The 24,575-nt window shown below is 36.0% G+C and overlaps 1 protein-coding gene and 1 long non-coding RNA gene across 3 annotated transcripts in view; one reads left to right on the top strand and one right to left on the bottom strand.

The window, feature by feature from the left end:
* The window catches only part of ANGPT1 (angiopoietin 1), a 233,513-nt gene that overhangs the window by 109,310 nt on the left and 99,628 nt on the right, over nt 1-24,575 (bottom strand). The gene's annotated exons all lie outside the window — the stretch shown is intronic.
* LOC105883275 (uncharacterized) lies at nt 9,988-15,025 on the top strand. Its single transcript, XR_001159732.2, has 3 exons — nt 9,988-10,046; nt 14,220-14,346; nt 14,944-15,025. It is a non-coding gene; the product is annotated as an uncharacterized LOC105883275 (long non-coding RNA).

The raw sequence follows: 24,575 nt of genomic DNA, 5'->3' as shown, positions 1-24,575 counted from the left end.
TATGATTACATGTAAACACTTCAATTAAATGGACTCAAGCTGATTGTAGAACTTAAAGACACCATCAATATGGTAATCAGAGTACAATACGATCCAGTGAGTCTTACTTTGTGGTTGTAACACCCTTGCATAGTCCACTCCTGTATTCTACCAGAGTTGGTCTTTGAGACCAGTAAAATATTGCAGGAGAGATGATATGGCACTTCAGATATTACATTATAAAAGCTACTATGGCTTCTATTTTGCTGCCTCTCTCTCTCTCTTGCTAATCCCTCACTCTATGGCATGCCATATTTTAAGAAGCCCTAAGGGGTGACCAAAACCAGGTGAATCAATTTAGAATGGATCCTCCATCCCAAATCAAGTCTTCAGGGACTGGAGATCCTGAATCAGAACCACCTATGCTAAGTCATAACCAGATCTCCAACTGTAACGATCTAGGTGAGAAGGTAAATGTTTGTGGGTTCAGTTCCAGACCACCACAATAAAGCAAATATCTCAATAAAGCAAGTCACACAAATTGTTTTTTGATTCTCCAGTGCATATAAAATTTATGCTTATGCTTTACTGTCATCTTACTAAGTATGCAATAGCATTATATCTAAAACAACAAATTACACACCTTTATTAAAAATATTTGATTGCTAAAAAATGCTAAAGATTCAACACTTGCAATATTGTTACTTTCCAAGTCCTTGTCATACTATGTAAGGTGATGAATATGTGAATAATGTGAATAGTGTTATAGTTTAATTTATCTCCCTTGAAATCAGATGATCAGGCAATTATGTTATATAATGTTTAAAATGTTAAAGAAAAATACTGTTTCTTTTTTTCCCTTCCACAATCTTCCTCCAATCCCTGCCCCCAGACCTCACACACCCACAGTATTTTTATAAAGGACTTTCTTTTCTGCAGTCTTTCACACTTTACTCATGAGCTGGACCACTTAAGCCTTCAGTCAGTCATAATCTTTTTGCTCTTGGAGGTCTTTCCTTGATGTTGATGGCTACTGACTGATCAGGATGGTGGATGCTGAAGGTTAGAGTGGCTGTTGCAATTTATTAAAATAAGACAATAATGAAGTTTTGCATTGATTGACTTGTTCTTTCATGAAAGTTTTCTCTATAGCATGTGATCCTGTTTGATAGCATTTTATCCACAGTAGAACTTCTTTCAAAATTGGAATCAATCCTCTCAAACTCTGCTCCTACCTTATCAACTAAGTTTGTGTGATATTCTGAATCCCTTGTCATCATTTCAACAATGTGCACAGTATCTTCATCAGGAGTAGATTCCATCTCAGGAAACCACTTTTTTGCTCATCCATAAGAAGTACCTCCTCATACATTTAAGTTTTATCATGTGATTGTAGCAGTTTAGCCAGGCTGCCACATTCCACTTCTAGTTCCCTATTGTTTTTACCACACCTGCAGTTAATTCCTCCACTAGAGTCTTGAACCCCTCAAGAATTGTGGGTCCTCATTCATGAGGAAAGGAATCAACTTCTTCCAAACTTCTGTTAATGTAGGTATTTTGACCTTTTCCAATAAATCAAAAATGTTCTTAATGGCATCTAGAGTGGTGAATCCTTTCCAGAAGGTTTTCAATTTACTTTGCCCCAATTTGTCAGAGGAATCATTATCTATGACAGCCATAGCCTCTCAAAATATATTTCTTAAAAAATAAGACTTGAAAGTCAAAAGTACTCCTTGATTCATGGGCTACCGAATGGATGCTGTGTTAGCAGACATGAAAACAAGACTAATCTTGTGCATCTCCAATCATAGCTCTTGGGTGTGCATTGTCAATGATCAGTAATATTTTGAAAGGAATCTTTTTTTCTGAGCAGTAGGTCCCAACAGTAGGCTTAAAATATCCAGTAAATTATGCTGTAAAGAGATATGCTATCATACAGGCTTTATTTCTTGTTCCATTTCTAGAGCACAGGCAGAGTAGATTTAGCATAATTCTATGGGCCGTAGGATTTTTGGAATTGTAAATGAGCATTGTGTTCAACTTAAAGTCACCAGCTGCATTAGCTCCTAACATGAGAATCAGCTTGTCCTTTGAAGCTTGAACCCAGGCACCAACTTCTCCACTCTAGCCATGAACGTACAAGACAGCATCTTCTTAATAGAAGGCCATTTTGTCTTTCATCTCCATTGAAAATCTGTTATTCAGTGTAGCACCGTCATCAAGGATTTTATATAGATTTTCTGGGTAACTTGCTACATATTTTTAATCAGCACATGCTGTTTGCCTTGCACTTTTATGTTATGGAGATATCCTCTTTCCTTAAACCTCATAAACCAACATCTGCTAGCTTCAAAATTTTCTTCTGCAGCTTCTTCGCCTCTCTTACTCTTCATAGAATTGAAGAGAGTTGGGGCTTTACTCTGGCTTAGGCTTTGGCTTAAAAGAATGTTGTGGCTGGTTTCATCTTGTACCCAGACCACTATAACTTTTTCCATGTCAGCAATAAGGCTGTTTTTCTTTCTTATCATTCATGTGTTCACTAGAGTAGCACTTTTAACTTCCTTCAAGATCTTTTCCTTTGCATTCACAACTTGGCTAACTGTTTGGCACAAGAGTCCTAGCTTTCAGCCTATCTCGGCTTTCAACATGCCTTCCTTACTAAGCTTAATTATCTGTAGCTTTTGATTTAAAGTGAGAGACATACAACTCTTCCTCTTACTTGAACACTTAGAGGCCATTGTAGGGTTATTAACTGGCCTAATTTCAATATTGTTGTTTCTCAGGGAATAGAGAGGCCCAAGGAGAGGGAGGGAGATGAGTGAATGGCCCCTGAGTAGAACAGTCAGAGCACGTGCAAGGTTTATTGATGAGTTTGCTGTCTTATATGGGCACAGTTCATGCCACCTTAAAACAATTACAGTAATAATATCAAAGATCACTGATCACAGATCACCATGACAGTTATAGTAATAAAGAAAAAGTTTGAAATATTGTAAGAAAGTGTGACACAGATACACAAAGTAAACACATGCTGTTGGAAAAATGGCACCAATGGACTTGCTTGACACAGGGTTGCCACAAACCTTCAATTTCTAAAAAGCACAGAATTTGCGAAACATAATAAAACAAAGCACAAATAAACAAGGTATGCCTGTGCTAAATTTTGGCATAATGTGTTAGGCAGCAATAGATAATTAATGCAAAGAGTTACAGCTTGAACCATGCAGGATGCTATTGCCATTGGTTTTTGTCTGAATTTGTTACATGGCATCCTCAATAGCAAAGACAGAGTCTGAAGGTAGCAGATTACTCAGGTTAGAAAAATAAAAGGAAAAAGAAAAGAAAACTAAATAATGAATGGTGTAGAAAGGTCGATAGCTTATTTTTTGGCTTTTGAATAATACTACATATCATGGACGAGAGGCTAGTGATATAATTTATGAACTCTTGAGGCTCCTCATCCCAAGAAGCCAATAAAATAATTTGTCAGCCGATGTATTCATTTGTCAGCATTCCCTTTACTCTTGTTCTCCTCAATCATTGGTATTTTTTATTACTTCATATTATGGGGGTACAGATATTGTTAGGGTTACATATCTTGCCCCTGCTCACCCCCACCCCTCTATGCCAGAGCTTCTAGCGTGTCCAGCCTCCAGGTGGTGTGCACCGAACCCACTGTGTATGTACATACCCTTCCCTCCTCCCCACTTCCCTCTGCCCACTTCCCGATTGCAGATTTTTTTTCAGATATTTTGGTTACAATGTATATCTTTACCTCTCCCTAAAAAGGGATAGAATTAATCCCTTCCCCCACACAATGCTCGCCACTTCCTTAAGATGTGGGCCTGCCCCCCCCAATCCCTGTTGAACACTATTGTTTTTTGAGCACCATAGTTTTAGTTAGTCAGTATCAATTTGATGGCGAGTAGATGTGTAGCCCATTTTCCAGATCTTGTGTCGTCTCACTTTGTATTATGGGCTTAAGCTTCATCCAGGATAGCATAAACATAAACGGTGCTAGCTCACTGTCGTTTCTTAGGATTGAGTAATATTCCATTGTGAGCATATACCACATTTTAGTTATCCACTCATGAATTGACAGGCACTTAGGTAGTTTCCATGCCCTTGCAATAGTGAATTGTGCTGCCATAAACATCCGGGTGCAGATGTCTTTATAATAGAGAGACTTATGCTCTTTTGGGTAGATGTCCAACAATGCTATTGCTGGGTTGAATGGTATTTCTATTTCTAGCTGTTTGAGGTATCTCCAAATTCTTTTCCTCAAAGGTTGCACTAATTTGCAGTCCCACCAGAGTGTAAGAGTGTTCCTGTCTCTCCGCATCCTCACCAGCATTTGTTGTTTTGGGATTTCTTGATACAGGCCATTCTCACTGGGGTTAGGTGGTATCTCATTGTGGTTTTGATTTGCATTTCTCCAATGATTAGAGATGTTGAGCATTTTTTTTTCTATGTTTGAAGGTCATTATTCTGTCTTCATATTTGCCAAGAACCATCAAGCAAAAACTCAAATCAAAAACGCAATACCCTTTACTATAGCCCCAAAGAAAATTAAATACCTAGGAATATACTTAATGAGAGATACGAAAGATTTATACAAGGAGAACTATGAAGCACTAAAAAAAGAAATTGCAGATGATTTAAACAGATGGAAAAATCTACCATGTTCATGGATTGGTAGAATCAATATTGTTAAAATGTCAATATTACCTAAGGTGATCTACAAAATCAATGCAATCCCCATCAAAATACCACCAGCATTCTTAACAGATCTAGAAAAAACAATTCTTCGCTTTGTATGGAACTAGCCAAAGCAATCTTAAGTAAAAAGCACAAACTGGGAGGCATCAGTCTTCCTGACTTCAAACTGTACTATAAAGCAATAATAGTTAAATCTTCATGGTACTGGCACAAGAACAGAAGCATCGATATCTTGAATAGAACTGAGATTCCAGAGATGAAACCATCTGTATATGGTAACCTAATCTTTGATAAAACAGACAAAAATATACTTTGGGGAAAAGATTCTCTCTTCAATAAATGGTGCTGGAAAAACTGGTTAGCAACATGCAGAAAAGTGAATCAGGATCCCAACCTCTCACCTCTCACAAAAATTCATTCATATGGATAACAGATCTAAACCTAAGGCATGAAACTTTAAGAATCCTAGAAGAAGATGTTGGGAAAACCCTATCAGATATTGGTCTAGGCAAACAATTCATGAGGAAGACCCCCAAGGCAATCACTGCAGCATCAAAAATAAACAAATGGAATCTGATCAAATTAAAAAGTTTCTACACAGCCAAGGAAACGATCGTTAGAGCAAATAGACAACCCACAGTGGGAGAAAATATTTGCTCTCTACACTTCCGATAAAGGTCTAATAACAAGAATCTACCTAGAACTTAAAAGAATAAACAAGAAAAAATCAAACAACCCCATCAAGAAATGGGCAATGGAAATGAACAGAAACTTCTCCAAAGAAGAGTCAATCATTGGTATTTTAAAAATCACAACCTCCTTGAAGCTGAACCAGAAAAAAGAAAAGAATTGAAACTAAGATATGTGAGTTCCGCTACTCTTCATGCCTTATAGTGGGGAATAGTTGGACTAAATTTGAAAGTAAGAAAAACTGGGCACCATCATCCTTCTTGAATCTCCTCTCTCCTGGTGCCTAGCATTGTTAAGCTGTCTAACAGCTCCATAACCTTCCTTTTATGGCATTCATTCGGGTCTGCCTTTCTCCACAATCATTCCTCATTGCATTAATTCACACAAAGGCATGAATGAATGGTTTCCTACTTAATGCTCTTCTGGCTACTTTCATTTTCTAAAAGATCCAGTTTACTCAATTAAATTCCGACTTTTTTTTTTTTTTTTTTTTTTTTTAAGACAGAGTCTCACTTTTGTTGCCCTGGCTAGGGTGAGTGCCGTGGCGTCAGCCTAGCTCACAGCAACCTCAATCTCCTGGGCTCAAGCGATCCTCCTGCCTCAGCCTCCCAAGTAGCTGGGACTACAGGCATGCACCACCATGCCCGGCTAATTTTTTGTATATATATTTTTAGTTGGTCAATTAATTTCTTTCTATTTTTAGTAGAGATGGGGTCTCGCTCAGGATAGTTTCGAACTCCCAACCTCGAGCAATCCGCCCACCTCGGCCTCCCAGAGTGCTAGGATTACAGGCGTGAGCCACCGCGCCCGGCCTTAAATTCCGACTTTTTAAATCTCAGGGAGCATTATAAGCTCAAGTGAAGATTTCATCATTGAAAATACATGTATCCTACCTGTGTCAATGGACCAAAGCTGAATATACTAGAAAAAAAATTTTATATTAGAATAGTTGTTCACTTATTTATAAATTTAAATAGAATTTCTCAACTTTGAAACTATTGACATGTAGAGCAGGATGATGTTTTGTTGTGTGTGTGTGTTTGTGTGGGGACATCTTGTGTATTATATAGGATGTTTAGCAAAGTCACTACCCACTAGATGCTAGTAGCACCTCCCAGCTATGACAACCAAAAATGTCTCCAGACATTGCTAAATAGACACTGGAGGCAGAATCATGCCCGGTTGAAAACTACTCATATAAATAATTGTTACAATGTTGCAAGAAGTATCTCAGAATATATAATATGAGAATATAAAAAATAATTTTAGGAAATGTGAGGTTATTTAGGAGGTGACCACTATCCTTGTGTTCCTAAAATTACAGTATCATAGAACCAAATGTTTTTTGTCTAATTCTTATTCTGTATTCTAACAGAAGGCAGAGATTGAAACTTCTAATTTTATTTTTAACTCTACTATTTAACTTATCAGATAACTGAAATTTGGCCATATTTTCAAAACGGAAACAGAGTCACACAGTGCTGGGCCTGGAATGATCACTGTTAACATTTTTTGAAATTACCTCTCCTTAAAGACCATGGCCCAGAGAAAGAGTCCCTCACAGAAACTCAATGACAGTAAACATTAGAGTCTATGACCTTCATCTGTTCTCCAGTGAGGTGGAAACAACAAAAAATACTTCACTTTTGGTTAGTAGCTCAACAACACTACCTATGATACATTTCCCCCTGGGTTTGTGTGTTGTATACATTATATAAGTCCCTAAGAGTACCAAGCAGAAGTCATGAGCTTGACTAGAGTCTGTGCAAGATATTTGCATGACTTAAGGGTAAGGCTGAATTTCTTCACCATGGTTTTCTCATCTTTAACAAGGGAATAACACCACCCAATTATTATTAATTCCTTTGTAAAATGTGATTTAGCTTATTGTCATGCTAAAACATTTGAGCCATTGACACAAATGGTGAATACATGCTACAGTTTATCACAGATAGAAAAGTGATAATCCCAATGCTGTCAAAACTAAATTCACAAAGAGTTCATGTTGTTGCTATAATAAGGTGCTCAAAATTGCCTCTTTGACAAAGTGTAAATCCGTTTCCATTTCCTAACTGTTCTTTTCAGTATCTCAATTCCCTGCTCTCTTAAGTGGGAATTAACTTCAACACTATTTTTAGTCAAGTTCAAGATAGATGTATTTTTGTGAATCAGAGAATGTATTTGGAGAGATCTGAAGAAAATGTACACATTTTGAAGGAACACTGTCTTTATGCTGATGTGTTTATAAGTCACAATATCATATTTAAGACTCAGAGGCTGAATTTTAAAATATGCTTGAACAAGAAAACTATACAATTGATCACTCTGGGAATTGGAAAGAGAATGCATTGTCAAGGTGTCTGAGTATCATAATATCTGTCATATTGGATGCTGAAATGAGAGACATAGATTTAAGGAGTGACGTTCATGAGAGATCATTCATAGGAGTATTTCTTCTCTGAAAAGATACTATTTGACTTTTGAGCCTGAAAAAATAATTTGGTAAGTCTTACCCTAATGGAAGTTTTTCTTTCTAGAGACTCTCTTGAATATATTCTTTTGTGCATCAATAATTTCTGATAGACTAAAAGATTTCTGTGTTTTTCTAAATGTCTTACTTTCTCCTAAGGGGCAACCTAGGCTTTCAGGAAAAATCTCATTTACTGTGTCTTATAATGGAGTAGAAGGACTTAATTCAAATCAAGAATTAAGTTGATAAGCATAGTGGTGATCTTTCCTAAATGACTTTTTGTTATTCTCTTAAAATAATGACCTAGTTGAAGGGGCTTGGGAAGACACTGCCAGTGCTAGCATCTAACTCTTGAAATGTTTTTTCCTCCAGTGAAAGTCAGCTGTTTTGTTTTCTTTCCAAAGAATTTCTGAACTTAGCACCACTTCAGTTGGCTGTTCTAAGAATGTTGACCTTAATTCCCATTTAAGAGAGTGAAGGGTTAGGATTAATGTTTCTTTTTTATATATGCTGCCTTGCAAAACCCCTTTCCATTTACTCATAAAAGAGGCTTGCCAACTTTTTTTTTTATCAACTAGATTAAGACCAGGTTATTTCCATCATAAAAGTGTGATCAAATATAGTCGTGGTAAGAAAATAGGAGACCAGGAGAGCCAATTGCAATAGACTGTAATATAATGCTACAGACTAGTTTATTGGATATATTTATCAGGAAATTATTATAAGATTAGAAAGTATAATATTTACATTTAATTGTGCCTTACACAATGGCAGTTCTCATGAGGAAATATACCTTAAAAAAAGACAAACAAATTAAACCAACGTGCTCACATGAACTGTATATTCTGGCTGAAGGTCACCACAAAGTCTTGCAGATTTTGTCTTGCCTAAGGCCCACCAGCCATGGGTGTGCGGGGAGCTGAAATCAAAACCACTTTTAGCTTGCTAAACTATTAATACAATGCTTTGTGTAGGACTAGGGTGTCTTCTGATTCTCTCAAGAGCATTATGTGAACTAGTGATGGACACCTCTGGACAGTTTGTGGTCCGTTGCTTTCCGTCTAATGGTTGTAATTTTTCTAAGAACATTCTATCTGACAAGGGAGAGCACATGGCTATGGACCAAAGAATTGACTTGCATTTCCCAGACTAACCTAATGCCACCCTCAGTCCCCTAAATGAGATAGAGAAACCCATTCTTCACTGTTAAAAATCACGGTGGGCATTGGAGTGGTATGTGATGATATTTAGCCAGGGAAATAAGAAATGCTTACATCCATCTTTTGTCTAGCCATAACCCTAGCCCCTTGAGTTGCCCTAGGAAATATAAAGCCAAGGGACAATGGCAAAAAGGAACCTAAGTTCTATATTCTTATTAATTGGGTTGTTTTGCCAAATTCTAATACAGAGCTCTTGGATAAACTGCCAGTATTCCTCAAACTTTTAAAACTGGGGGCCAGTTCACTGTCCCTCAGACCGCTGGAGGGCCATTGGAGAGTGCGGCACACATTCCACACATGCGCACTGTGGGCCCGAGACGAGTTGGCTGCTAAGCAGGACACGCAGGAGCAGCAAAAACACTGGCAGGCCGGATAAATGTCCTTGGCTGGCTGCATGTGGCCCGCGGGCCGTAGTTGGAGGATGCCTGATGTAAACTCCTGAAGCTTCGTACCAGAGTGTAACAAGGCCAGCTCATCCTTAACTAAAACTAACAGTCAAATGTTAGTATCCTACCATCCTCCTGTTAAGCACAGGAGACAGAACTGATACATGTACTGAGCACACAACGAGCGAAGGGGAAAAGAGTGAACAAGGGACTTCAGCCAGGCTCCATGTTGGCTTAGGAACTCCATTAAGGGTAAGGGTGGGATTTGACACTTCAGATGTGTGATAAAAGGAACAGAACAGAGAGGAAAGCACCAGCAACAAGACTTGGATCTCACTGCCCCAGCCACAGTGGAAGAGGAAGCAGTGAGGAGCTGCCCTGGTGAGAGCCCAGGAGAGGTCCAAGAATCTGGCATGCTCATGTGAGTAAAGTCTTAAGGTAGTCCTTCTCTGCCTTCTAGAATATATGGCCAATTCTTGTTCTAGAATGTGACCCAACTGGATTAGTAGATTTTTCTATTCTTGAGGTTGAGCCAGGAGAGAAAAGGGCCCCAGGAAAAGTACACTTGCCTCCTTTATTCAGGTACTATCTCTGTCCTTACAGACTTTCATCCCTTTTGTCTAAACAGAAGTTTTCCTTCTTCAGCAAGCACTCCATGAGTGCATAACTTCTCCAAACTAACATGTCCTTACATTCAACCTTAAGAGGTAGAGCACAGCACTATAATGTCTTCTTTCCCTGCCTAACATTTCTGCATTGCATACAACCATGTAGAGTACATCGAAAAAGTTTAAATTCATACTTCTTGCCATAAGTTGAACACCAAGTGGCTGAAATGAGAGGATCCATGTACATGGTGAAGTTTAGCAAAGTTTTGAGTAATAATTTCAGTATGGAAATATGTGAATCCTGAGTTCATTTGTAGGGAGATTGCTGCAATTTAGAGGAAAGGGGAAAATTTTCATGGCAAAGGTATAAGTTAAACTCAAATCTGATTAATATTTAGGGAACAATAGGGAAGGAACTGCTAGTGGAAAGAAAGGATCTGATAAAGGGATAGAAGACAGAAGAAAATGCACACCTCTTCTGGTGCAGGAGGAGGGAGCAGGGCATATTCTACTCCCACCATAACAGAGCCTTTAGAAAGTACTGAGAAATACACTGAGGCCCAGCCAAATTGTGGTAGGTATTTAGTGCTGGGCTAAAGGGAATGTGAATTTTATCCCACTGAAAAATAAGAAAATCTGAGGATATAGGCCTTCAAGTCTGACTTTGTGTTCTCACTAAATTCCAAAATTTTTAAATATCTGTTATAACTACTGTGGCCATTATTTCCAAGCTATCAACATGTAATTTGTGGTTCAGTGTGTCTGGGAAATATAGTGTTCTAAGATTTTTTTAACTTGGAGTTCAGGAAATTTCCAATTTTGAAGCAAATATTCTCTAAGTGTTCCAAAAGATTAAGTACGATTTTCTCTTTTTTTTTTTCTTCTAATGCTTGATCTGCACCACTCTGTCTCAAAGTACAGCTTATCACTGATTATACAAATACTTACAAGCAGGGCCCATATTTAGTAGGTAATGAAGTGTAAGGATGAAGCTTAAATGATGCAATATACCCAATGTCTAGCCTTACATAAATAAATAAAGGACCATTTGTTTCATTTCATTTCAATACACACTTTTGCAAGGGAATGTTCTATTTCTTTTGGCACACACAAAAAATTCTAAGTATACATCAACATCTTCTTAATGTTGAAATATAGCTTTTGTTTGTCCTTTATTCCAAAATAACTATATAATAAACATACTGGACATGTTTGGTGCCTTGTTCAAAAATGAACAGGCTGAATTTCCTTCTTAGATGCCTCATGACACTTGCATACACATAGCAGTCCCAGTTGTAATCCTTTCTGGATAAATCTGCTATGTGTTCTAGCCAAGCCCCACCTGCAGATGCTGACATTTAATCCATCTCCAAACCTTACCTAGGGACTTCCTAAAGATAGTAACTCATTGCAGGAGAAATTTAAAGATAGCTACTCTACAGGGCTAATGTAAAATATTTTGATCTTTGAAGTGGAATAAGAGAGGGAGACTTGAGGGAAGAAGCTAGCAGGCACAAAACTAGACTTGATGTAGACTTTACTCCATTTAATCTTCAGAGCATACTTTGTGATATAAATGTTGTCCCACTTATTTCCAGAGTAGGAAACTAAAACCTTCCATGACAAATAAGAGGTAGAGGTATGATTTGAACCTGAAAAACCCAAGTTCAAAGTCCAAACCTTTCAATTACACAAACATGTCAAGAATATAAAAACAGATAAGTGGATTGAATAAAAGAAAAGATGACCCAAAGATTAAAATGCATAAATTCATGTAATATTTTGGTTAAGTTTAATTAATCCTTAGACTCTATTAATATAGCCATTCAAAATAACCTTTGATATTGTCATTTTTAAAAATCACATCAGTTGCCAAAGTGGACTCCGTTATTTTAGTATACACTGCTTTTTAAGATGTCCCAAGTGACAGCTGCATAGTTAAGTGGCTAGCTGAAAAATTGGACTTCTGATTGCATCTAGTCAATCTCCCCCATAAAATAAGACTTTTCCATTTGAAGTTTGAAGCTGAATTGAGATAGATTCACAACTCAATTAAATAAGCTTTCCTAGGGCTTAGACAGGCTTGAATATTTTTGTTTAAAAAATTGTGGAAATGAAGTGTTATTCATTCTGTTTTAGTTATTATTATGGTTATTGTTGTTGTTTTAGAAACTATATGTTTTAACCTGCTACTTCTCTGAAAATGTCTGTTCACATATTTCAAAAATGAAGCAAGTAGTGAGGAAAGTAGAGTTAAAAATTTTACCAAACGTTCTAATCTCCAGTGAACATCTTGTATATAAGGCAAAATGCAGATGCCACTATGTCAATTATTCATAAAAAGGTATATATATATTTTATATATATATATAGGCTATATATACCTAACATTATTATAGGTATATGCTATATTTTATATATGTATATATTAGTTCATTCAATACTATCTGTAGTCCTACTGTGTATTCATATTTTTGTTAAATTCTCAAAAGTTTTTTTAATGCTTTTAACTTTATTTTAAAAACAATGTTAAAATATTGAGGGCAGTGGATATTCAGAGATAAGGAATAGAAGGGATCTGCCCTAAAGGGAGGAATATTTTGCCACAGAAATTCCTTAGAATTACCAGTGCCTGAAAACAATAAAATGCAGATCAACTTTTAGTTGGTTTTGTTATTATTTTTAAATTATCTCCTAAAAAGGCAGACATTTTGACTTGCACTTGTAGTGAGCCACCTCATTCACTCCTTCCCTTGGTATGCCACTGACCAAAGGCCTCCTGGTTGAAAGTCACCATATTTAAATGTCTTAAAGTAGAACTGTAATATTTGCTTTATAAAGCTGACCTGAAAATAAATAAGTTACAATTTAGAAAGTCCTTAAAATAGAATAGTGCCTGGCATAGAGTATGCAACATAGCACTGTTTGTTTAAATAAATAAATAATATTCATGAAAAGCCTGAGGTAGGAGCCTGACAATGTTGTGGATGGGGATACTGAGTCTCAGAGGTGGCTAAAAAAATTCATCAAACATCAAAGCGATGAAACCAGGGTTTAAACTCAAGTCTATCAGCACTAAACCCGTCCCTAGTCTATCTCATCCACACACAACAGGTGTTTCATGTTACCCATGCTCCCACCATAGGATCATTTCTTTAGCTTTTAATGAGTAATCCAACTATTTCTGTATTTTGCATACTAACTTCCCAATTTTTTTTATTTGCGTATATCTTTTTAATCTAAAACTATGTTATTTCAGAGCAGGTGCATTGTAGTATGATAAGAGAGAAGCTGATATTAATTAAGGAAAAGTGAGTTTTATTCAGCCTTTTAAGCTACTAAAGGCATGCAAATTACATTGTTATTGTTATTTTAAGAAAAGGAACATTTTGTATTGAAAAAATGTGCCTTTCTAAGAAACCACTAACCAGATGTTGGGGTCTTGAGATATCCCAAAGGGATACTGGTAAAAAATGATGAAAGAACTTCCACACAAAAATCTAAGAAACTGTGTACACATGCTGTAACTATGAATATTGTTTGCAAAAAAATTTAACAAATATGCTTTATCATCAAATACTACAGCCCTGAGATATTCTAGTTTGAAAATGTGGTTTAAGAGAGAAGGAAAATACAAATAGCTAAGAAAAATAACTAGGAAAATGTTAATGCAATAATTAAGTAGAATACAGAGGGAATGCTAGTACCTAAAGTTTATTATACACATGTGCTGGAGACTTAAAATCTGTGTGCAATCTTTGATTCTACCTACAAAGACAGGAGGTAAAGGCTACATGATATATTCACCAACCAGTTATTTGTCATTGTGTGCAGAATACACATACACACACACACACACACACACACACACACACACATATCCACATAGTGAGAGGGAATATACATATTCATGTATACACATGCACACACAAGAAGCTAGATGCCAATTTAACTGCTTTGATTATTTTTTCCTCTCAATTTACATTCTTTAAAATTTTATTTCTTAAGGCAATTGGTTTTTATAGGTGACACAGACATAGCCAGTGTGAGTTCACCCTCTATGAATTGTAGTTTTCTTTATTAAGAAGATTATTGTTTTAACCAACTCATCTGGTGACACACTATCCTTTCTCGTTTTATCAAACAGGAAATGTGTCTCTGAAAATGAATATATCACTATTCTGAGATGAAAATCTTTTCTTCCCCACATTATATCCACTTACCTATCACTATTTCTTTTATTAAAGTGAGGCAAACTCATAGAGCACAAAAAAGTCTTACTTATTTTGGTGACCACTGTGTGGGGCAGAGAACTTTAAAGGACCCCACCAATAACTCATTTGTGTTTGTGTATGGGGATTTTGTGTGTGTTTGCTTAATACTTTGTCATTAGCAAAATAAAAGTATGTTCATCTCTGTTGGGGACCATATAGAGTACTATTCCAGATGAATTTCACTAATTCTTGGGAAGGCCTGAGATTTAGATAAGTGGAGATTGTAGAAAAGTTGGATTCTTCCTCTTCCTGACTTCCTTAGTGTTTTATTTCTATCTCCTGGTGGGCAGCTTTTTGTTTTATGTCACTGGGCAGATGGCCATTGGCTCTCTTTCTGGTTTTATTGGAAGTTTCTTCAAATGGCTGTGGTAAATTTCAATGAACTTTTTTTATCATGCTCATTACACTTAATTTGGTAGTTAGGGTGTTCCAATTCAAACAGAAATTTCAGGCAAAATGCTAAAAGGGGAAAAACTTAAATCCAAATCAGCAGGACTTAAAAGCAACACTGTGTGTGCCAGGAACTTGTCCAGAGATTGACCCTGTTGGATAGTGACAGACAGCTAGGACATTACCTGTCAATGTTTGCTTCTCCAGAGATTCCCAAGAACCACTTCATGCTTACTGAACCCCTGCTTCATAGCTTGGAGACTGAGTAATTGGATAGCTTTGAAAGAGAAGACAAAGTGCCCTCATGGAGGTACCTTGCTGGGTCTTGGCAGAGTGTGAGGGCAGCCCTGAAGAGGAATTACACTCATGAAGACTTCTGAATTCTCTCTTTGTGAAACCCCATCCCGTTTGTTGCTTGCTTCTGGCAAACTGAGAGCATCCTGAGAATGGGTCAAGGATCTTTCAAAGGAATCCCTGCTAGCAAGATTGAATCACATTTCTAAAAGCAAACTGGAACATTTTTTCATGTCAGACCAGGACGTTATGAGTGGGCGTGACAGGAATGGGAGATGGGAGGGTATTTTTCCAAAAGCAAAATATGCCCTATAGGGCATTAATTTTTCGACTTAGCTAAGGTTTCTTGGTTGATTAGAATAAATGCTGCTTCTCTGCTTCGTGTCCATTGCTTTTTCCTATTCTTTGCTTATTCTTTTGCTACAATAAAATAAAAATGATTTTAATAAAAATGGGCAATAAAAAATGATTTTTTAAAGACATAAAGGATAGACATTTAGAAATCTTGGTAAGATGGTCAGGCTTGCTTTATGGCAGGAATTTTTACTCTCCATTATTGACTTCATTTATTTCTACCTCTATATTCTGAATTGACCCGAAAAATTGGTCACTTATTATTTCAGACAGAACAAGAAAACTTAATTTTTAAATGGTAGAATGGAAGAAATATATTAATAGGTCATAAATCTGAAGAAATAACAGAAAAATAAAAAGTAATTTTGACAGCATTTATAAAACTTTTGGTTTCTTATTTCATTTTTATTCTTTTCTTTCAACAAGTAGATTGCAAAATCACAGAACAGTCTAGATAAACCACATATGATAATTAGAAAATAACATCCAAGTCCAGCTGAAATGTGTGTGAATTTCATACTTGTCACAAGATAGATCTGCTCCAATATCCCACATGTTGGACACTGCAGCAAGTTCCCAGTTATTATGTATATGCTCCTTAGTATAAGGATGTTACAGATAAATAACAGTGCTGTGTTGCTAAGTTGGCTCTTTGAAAAAGAAAAATATGTCCCTATTTATAGTATTTGCCATTTTCTGTGGTGTAAATACTCCCACCATGGTGGATTTCAAGCTACCAACTGATGTCATGAAACATGGAATTCGGAAAAGGTGTGCATAATTGCTTTTTGTGAGCCTGCGCTAGCCAGTCATCAACATACTTGGAGCAAGGTGACAACCTGAAATCCTCTACCCAAACCCCTAATTTTTCGAAGGAGGGAATGAGCCTTAGAGGTTGAATGACTTGTGAAAAGCCAATCAGGAATCAACAAGTTGGTGGGAATAGATATTCCAGTATCTATTTCTACTTCAGCGCCCTTTCTTCTACACTAAAATACAACTTCTCTATCTGCCTGTGCATCCATATATTTAAATCTGAACAATGATAAAAGAAAAACAGACAATTAGCAGTTATATTTTTTATAATAGAGATAATAGCAAAAGCTAATACATCGAGGCAGGCACTGGTATCTACTGAATGGCTATCTTCTACCCCTTGTACTTACCTCCCACAACTTCTATCCATGTCATTTGGAAACTTATGGGTTCAAATCTACACCATAGAGGAACCAGTTACTGCTCAGGAGAACTAAAGTCTAGATCTCTGTCTGACCAGACCGCATCATCTCATCAAGATTTTTTGACGTGCTGCCTCCAGATCAGAATGGAGCAGCTCGTATTTTAGTGACCACAGAGATATAGCTCCTTCAGATTTAATCTTTTTTTTTCAGGTTTTAAAAGTTTTTATTTGCATATTTAAAAAATTGTGCACAGCAATAATTAAAATCATTTGAACACACACACAAAAATGGCACTCTGACAAAACTGCATATTATAGCCTGCAGAAAACCTTGGGCCAGCTTGGTTTTACTCTAGATTTCACTGTTGTCCCACCTTTCAAACATTTAAAGACTTTTGATACAATATGTGTTGATGTTAGCAAATATGATTTTTTGATACTGTATAATGACATATATCATAATTGGGAGATCTGTTTAACATAGTGAACCAATATCTTCCAAATGACCAGTGTCACAAAATCACACATTGATAAAAAATATTTTCAAAGTATAAATAGACCAATGGATTTTGATAAAACAGAGTGTAGAAATTTGTTGGCATGAATTCAGATTCCACCTTTCAATGAACATTAAAGAAACTACTACAAGTTTTGGTGTAGTATCAAAGAAGAATATTCAGAATTATCTGAAAGGTTATGAAAATGTTCCTCCCTTTTCCAACATATCTCTCTAAGGCTGTATTTTCTACATACACTTTAACAAAAACAACATATTACAACAATTTATTGCATAAAGAGATACAGGAATCTAGCTGTCTTCAATTAAAGAAATTTTCAAAAATGTAAATGCCATTCCTCTCACTAAAAGATTTTGTTTTAGAAAATATAGTTATTTCTCAATGAAATATGTTATTTATGTTAGCAAGTAATAGGTTTATTATTATTTTTCAATAAATTAAATAATTTAGACATCTCTGTTTTAATTTCTAATACAACAAATATCAATAGATTGAACCCATACAGACCAAAAGTTCTCAATAATTTTTAAGATTGTAAGAGAATTCGGAGAGTTAACTGCTAGTCTATACCTACCATTCCAAAGAGATATGACTTTTGGGTAAAAACGAGAATATGGTGAGTGTGACAGATATTCAGTGATGATTGCCATTAATCTCTTCTCTTCCTTTAAGGGCTTACTTCTTCTCATGTCAAGAGGTGGAATATATTTTCTTTGCCTCTTAATCTAGGATGATCTTTTGACCTGTATTTACCAATACAATATGGCAGAAAAGATATTCTGGGACTTTGAAGCCAGGACTTATGAAGCCTTACAGCTCTACCTGGATATCTTGGAAGGTTCACTCTTGGAATACTGGGGAAACAGCCACTTGGAAAGGCTGCCTATAGTTTCTCTAGTCTTTAAAGCTAGGTGAGTCCCCAGCCGATAGCTAGTATCAACTCCCAACCATTTGAAGAGGCCCTCTTGGATATCTGGCCCATTTGATGACTCCAGCCCCATTCATTTGCCATCTGATTGCAACTGCATGTGAGAAGCCCTAACAAGAACCTCCCTGCTGAGCCCAGTCAATTCCCAAGATCCATGAGAGATGATAATTTTTTTAAGCCACAAAGTTCAGGGGCAGTTTATTATGCACCAGTAGATAAACAGAACAGTGAAGGAAACTTCAAGACTGTTAGCTATAGGGGTTAGGTATAGAGGTATCTATGATTTCAGGTCATCCATGTGGTTACCCAGTTACAATCCTAACCAGGGCCTGAGGAGACAGAGTAAGGGAGTGAGTAGGCCACCGTGAGAGGTATTCAGTGAGCATTAGATTGGTGGTACAGATCCCAGCCAAGAAGAGAGTGATTCAAAACAGAGCTCAAAAAAAAGGGTGAGTGTACAATTGAGATTGCAAGAGTTGGGGAGAACCTTCATGCTAATTGTAGCCAAAGCAGAGTACGCCTTACAAACTGAGTGAACACAGCTGTGTCAGAGAACAGCTGTAACTGAGCTTATCCAGGACTTGTTCTTGTTACATCCAATTCCAGATTTATCATAGCAATAACCTTAGCAGCAGCAAGTCATACTTCAAGTCCCATTGGCTATAGAGTGTGAAGGTGTTATTATTAATATACTGCCTGTCTCACTCTGAATTATTCAAAATTACATCAGAGGTAGGCACTTACTAACTCACAATACCTTCTTTAAAACTTATGGGCATCCTGAAAGCTTTTCAGCTTGAAAAGATACCTAACAGAAACATTCTAACATCAAAACTTTGAGAGAAAGTATTAAACTATAAGGGAGAGGAAAATCCAGAAATTTATGTAAGAGAGGTTGGAAGACTAAAAACTTTAGGAATGGAAGGCTAGAATTTAAGGGGCATTTGCCCAGCAAGCATATTGTTTTATATTGTTTTACATTAGACTGTTTGGTTGGGAAACTTTGCACATAATAGAGATTGTGTGTGTGGGTGGGTGTGTGTGCTATATTTCCAACAGACTTCCCCATAGAACCTCATCATTCTATAATCTAAATGAGATTTTTGGATGGAGACAGGTTAGGCATCAATAGTTGATATTATTCATCTAAACTTACTCTTAAGAATGAACAAAAACTCTTCCATTGCACATGTGACAATGTAATTAGGGTGTCAGTAATCCTTAAAAAAGGACACACAAAGTGGTTTTGAGTTTGAGGATGTGGACATGGCCTATCAAAGCCTGTGGAGTTAGAAGTCTCAGATTTAAGGTTCAACTTTTGAGTCTTTAATGATTCATTTAACCTACTGGTTTTCAACTTATGTCACATTAGAATCACCTGAAGAGTGCTTACAAAATGCTAATGTTCTACTCCAGCCCAGAGATTCTGAGTTAATTTATCTTGGTTGGGATTCCAGGTATCGGCATGGTTTTGTTGGTTTATCTTAAGATATCCAGATGATTCTAAATATGTATACAGGATTAAGAACCTCTAATTAACCTCTCTGATTCTCAGTAATCTTCTGTGTTAAAGTAGGAAAAGACATATTGAGCTCCTGGGAATCTATCTACACAGACATTGGATATAAAAGGTCTTCATATTCAGGAAAAATACTATATATATATATATATATATATATATATATATATATATTACCTATGTTAATTATAAACAACATATTTTACCATATAAGAAATTATGTAATGTTTTTACTTATAATAGTGAGATTTCTTGATCAATAAGTACATAGTTCCATTCTGTAAATAACTTTTTCCCTTCTTTGGTAGTGGCAAGCAATTTTTCTTTAGTAGTAACAAGTCTCAATGTTTTGTAACGTTTTATAGGGAATTAATAACAGAAAAATGGGTAACAAGAGATACTGTCTTAAAACATAAAGTCATTCACAAGCTGCTATTATCCATTGAGTGGAGCATCCAATAGATAGCATTTCAATAGAGTATTTGTTAGAAATCAATGAAGCCCAGTGATTAAGAACAATGACTCTGGAGTCAGCTTGCCTGGAGTTGACTCTCAAATATTTATGTTCAATTTATAAATAAATATTTATATTCAATCATAATATTAATGATGTTAATAATAATTACATCTTAGAATTTGGGGGAGGATAACACATGTAAGATATTCATAATAGTGCCTGGCAGATATTAATAATAAGGTCTCAGCAAATGTTAGCTAGTATTATATACCAACACAGTCTCAAAATCAATAACTGTGCAGAATGCCTTTTTCTGATAGACTACAGACTAGTCTCTTATGGAATTAATATATAGTAGAAACTAATCTAAGGCAACATGTATTATTATATTATTTTTAATGGAAATTTATTTATTTATTTAAAAAGCATTCATCAGACATGAACTATGTGCCAGGTGCTGTGCTAAATACTACGTTACAAAAATGAGATTCCTTTAAGAATTAATGGTTTTGTGGGCTAGACAGACATACTAACTATGAAAACCCATAACTGTATGGTGTGCTTTGGAAACAAAAGTAAGACACTCTGAGGAGTTGAAAAGGGCTTCACAGAGAGGGTGACTATTGAAGTAAGCTTTGAACAAGGTCCTAAAAGACAGAGAAAGTAGCATGCTCTGGATTGAAGGAGCTGAGTATCAGAAACACTGATGTAATGACCTAAAGATACTCTCCAAGTACAGATTCTTTTGTTTGAGTTCAGATCCCTGATGTATTGAAATGACATAACAGTTGCTGTAGCGCTTCTTATCATGATTCCTCATCTGTTGAGCCCATTGTTAAGGTATCATTGACATAAGATACAAAAATGCTAGCGAGCATCTTCCTCTATGGAAAGGATTTTGCTCTGCAAAATCCCTGGGGCAACAGAACTTTCAAACAGATAATTCTTAAACTGAAATGGCATTTTATACTTGATGATCATTTGGGAGAATTATAATAATACCAATAGTCGATTATTCACAATCTTGAGCAAGGTTAAATTTTGAAAAAAGCTTTGACATATAAAAATTGTAGAAAAATGTTCAAATATTTCAGATTCTGGCTGTGGGTACTATTTAAAGACTTGATTCCAAGCAACACTATAATCTCTATGGAGATTAATTTTTAGGATTAAAGTTTGTACTGAATGAAGAACTATTGAAGCTCTCCTTACTTTTTCCCACAGCTTAAGAAATAAATTTCTATTTTTGAAGTAAATTATCAAAATGCCTGTATTCCAACTCCTTTCTGAATTTTCAGTGTCTTAAAGAATATTTTGAGAATCTGTTATATATTTCTTGTGGTTGGTCTACAATTTAACAGTATGACTAACAAACAAAATTACTAGTGATCTATATTAATCATTTCTCAACAGGTTTTCTCAATATGTAATGACAAATGAAATGTTTTTATGAAGAAATTAATTTCTATTTAACAACCTAGTTTTCAGCAATGTCAACTGTATAAAAATCATAATTATGAGGAATGAATGGTAACTTTGACAACTTTTGCAGAAGTTCCTGAAAGCAAATATTATACAAAATATTTTGGTCAATGACCAATATACCTGAAAGGAGTCAAGTTCCCTTTTGTAAACAGAAATTTATTCTGAACTTTCCTTCCCCAAACATGCTAGTCCATTGTCATTTTAATAAAAAAAAAAAAAAAACTGCCTGATTGTACCATTCCTGTCCACTCTGATAGACTTCACATAGCATAATTTCCAGAATAGGTCTCCTTTATGACAGGATTTTCAATCCACACCCTTGAATTTATAAAGATACTGAGGCATTAATCTTCCATATCCGGGCAGAAATTCATGTTAATCTGAATTGATTGGCTGAGAGTAGGGAGCATTTCCTGTACTATTTTCCTAGTGCCAAAAACTCTTTCTGCATTGTGTGGATCAAATTAATACTAGAAGTTACTTCTTTAATTTATTTGATGTGTTACCAGCAAGGGCATTGTCAAAGGTCGTTTTTATAGACATTGGTTCAGAGAAGGCTGCCATATTCTGTTTATTTAATTTGTGGATATATGTCTAAATGGCTGCACACACAGTGTGAATACATTCATCCACATGGTTAAGATAGTGTCTGGGATTCAGATGGCCCAAATGGACCCATTATTTCAATTCCACATCCTTTATAGTCATGATGAGCCAGTACTAAAGTGTGCTGATATAAAAATGAAGAATTACTGGGCCTGGAAATCTGGGTTCTAATCATGACTTTGATACTATCTAGCACTATAACTTGGAGGCCTTTAAGGGTTTGTTCTGATCATGGCAAGGACTATATGCTTTGTCTGAATGCCCAGCATCAGTCCTTGGTTTTCTCTGAGTTATATCCAGGTCTGCCATGCATAACATGTGGGAGTTCAGCTATCCAAAGTCAGGTTAGCCTGAGAATTGAAAAGAAGTATAATTCTGCAGGAATCTGGGAGGAATAAATTTGATATATAAAGAAATTACACTTCACAATAATGGATGTGGCAGAACCTTGACAGAATAGCAAATTAAAGACCGTCTCTAGTCTCTGTTAGTTTCATTGTAAATCCTCCACTGGGGACTCTTCACATCTCCAGATTTGAGAGTTGGCTAATTTTCCTGGAGATCCTTTGTCTGTTTAAGCTTACGGTAAGGCCAAACAAAGGCTAACATATAATAAAAACAATTACATACTGCCAAAGTAAACCTCTGTGCAAAACAGCAGGTTTGTAGCTCCTCAGAAACATTTAAAATGTAATTAGGAATATATATATATATATATATATATATATATATATATATAATGCACAGAGTAAATTCAAACAACAGAGTTGTAGACAGTGGTTGTGGCTACTCTTTGCATCTAAAAATAACTTTGACCCAGGCATTGTGGCAAGGGTGCTATAACATCCCTCTGTACATTCTTACATGCCAGAAATATTGAACCAGAAGGGTTTTTTTCCCTTAAAAAAATCATTTTGCAGCAAGCACTTTAGGAGCACAAAATCAGCATCTTGTGGTTTCTACTTCCTTTCCAAAATGTGTGGTAAATTACAAATTTCAAAGGCTTTAAATCTAAACTTAGCTGTATTCCCTTTAAGGTTAACAGGTCAAATACACCATAAGGTGAGTTGTCAATAATAATTTTAACACATCACTTACTCTTCGAGAAATAGTTCAGAGAGTTCCTTATCTTTAATCTCATGCTCAGAAAATACATTTCCATTATCAACTCACCTTTCTAGTATGTGTGTCACTATTAGAAAGGAGCCTGCAGGTATAGAATTGACGCTTAAGAAACTGAGCCCATTGGAACCTAACACTGACCTTGTAATAAACAATAATATGCATTTGTTTGTGATTGGAAAGCAGGACATAATTCATTGTGACTAAGAGAGTTTCACCATTCAGTTCTGTTTGGTTCAAAATATTGAGTTGAACACTTTGAAGCTTATCTTGTACTTAGCAGTACAGGTACTGAGATGAGTGATACAAGGTGCTGTTCTCCTGAAGTTCATAAAATGGTTGATATCATTGTCTTGTCCATAGTTGGTAACTAAAATCATATGTGAGATTAAATCATCAGAGAATTTATAGTTTCAAGAGCACCCAGAATAAATCCCCAACGAATTGCTCAAAAAATGGTACAGAATAGTCAGAAAATAAAAGGAGGGTTTTACTATTCATTTGTGTAATAAACACATAAGTTGGCAATTCGTGTTTGCCTGGTGTTATTTTAAATGTTTTACATATAATAACCATAATTCTTAGAACAACCCTCTGAGGGAACCGAGTCAGAGAAAGATTCAGTAACTTGCCCCCGAGTTCACCGATCTAGTGATGAGGCCAGGCTACGTTCTGAATCCAACAAGTCTGGTTCCAGAATCCATGTTTTGCTGCCTCTGCTATTTATCCCCTCTACTATTAAAACACAGCGATAGACCAAAAATCTGTTTCAACTCAGAGTTCCAATGTTTAATATTTGCTGTCATTAAGTTTTTTTTAAAGTTGTATTTTACAATTGGCATATCAGTTACCAAGTCCCATTGCAATGAAAAAATTTTAATTAAAAAATTAACTACTAATCAAGACTTACTTTAACTCACAAATATAGCTTCCTGAGCACAGATTTCTGTTTGTGACAAAAACCTGTGGCCCCAAGATGTTGTGTAATTTCATACCTGTGGTTCCAATCATAATGGGGGCAAGGTCCCCTGGGCATGGCAGGGAGCAAGTTTCTCAGTATATGTAACAATTAATTTATTGTCTCTGGCCCCATGTTGCCTGGAAGCCTGGTGTACCCTTTTTATTTTCCCATGTATCTTTTATCAATTTCAAAATATGTATATGTTCATTGTATAGACATATGTCATTTAACAATGGGGATACATTCTGACAAATGTATCATTAGGTGATTTTACCCTGTGACATTGAGTGTACTTATACAATCCAAGATGGTACAGCCTACTACACATCTAGGCTATGTGATATGGCCTATTGCTCCTAGGCTGCCAACCTGTACAGTGTGTTATACTGACTGAATATCGTAGGTGATTGTAACA

Source organism: Microcebus murinus, chromosome 7 (assembly GCF_040939455.1).
Source record: "Microcebus murinus isolate Inina chromosome 7, M.murinus_Inina_mat1.0, whole genome shotgun sequence".
Classification (NCBI taxonomy): domain Eukaryota; kingdom Metazoa; phylum Chordata; class Mammalia; order Primates; family Cheirogaleidae; genus Microcebus; species Microcebus murinus.
This window is presented reverse-complemented; position numbering and strand designations above follow the sequence as displayed.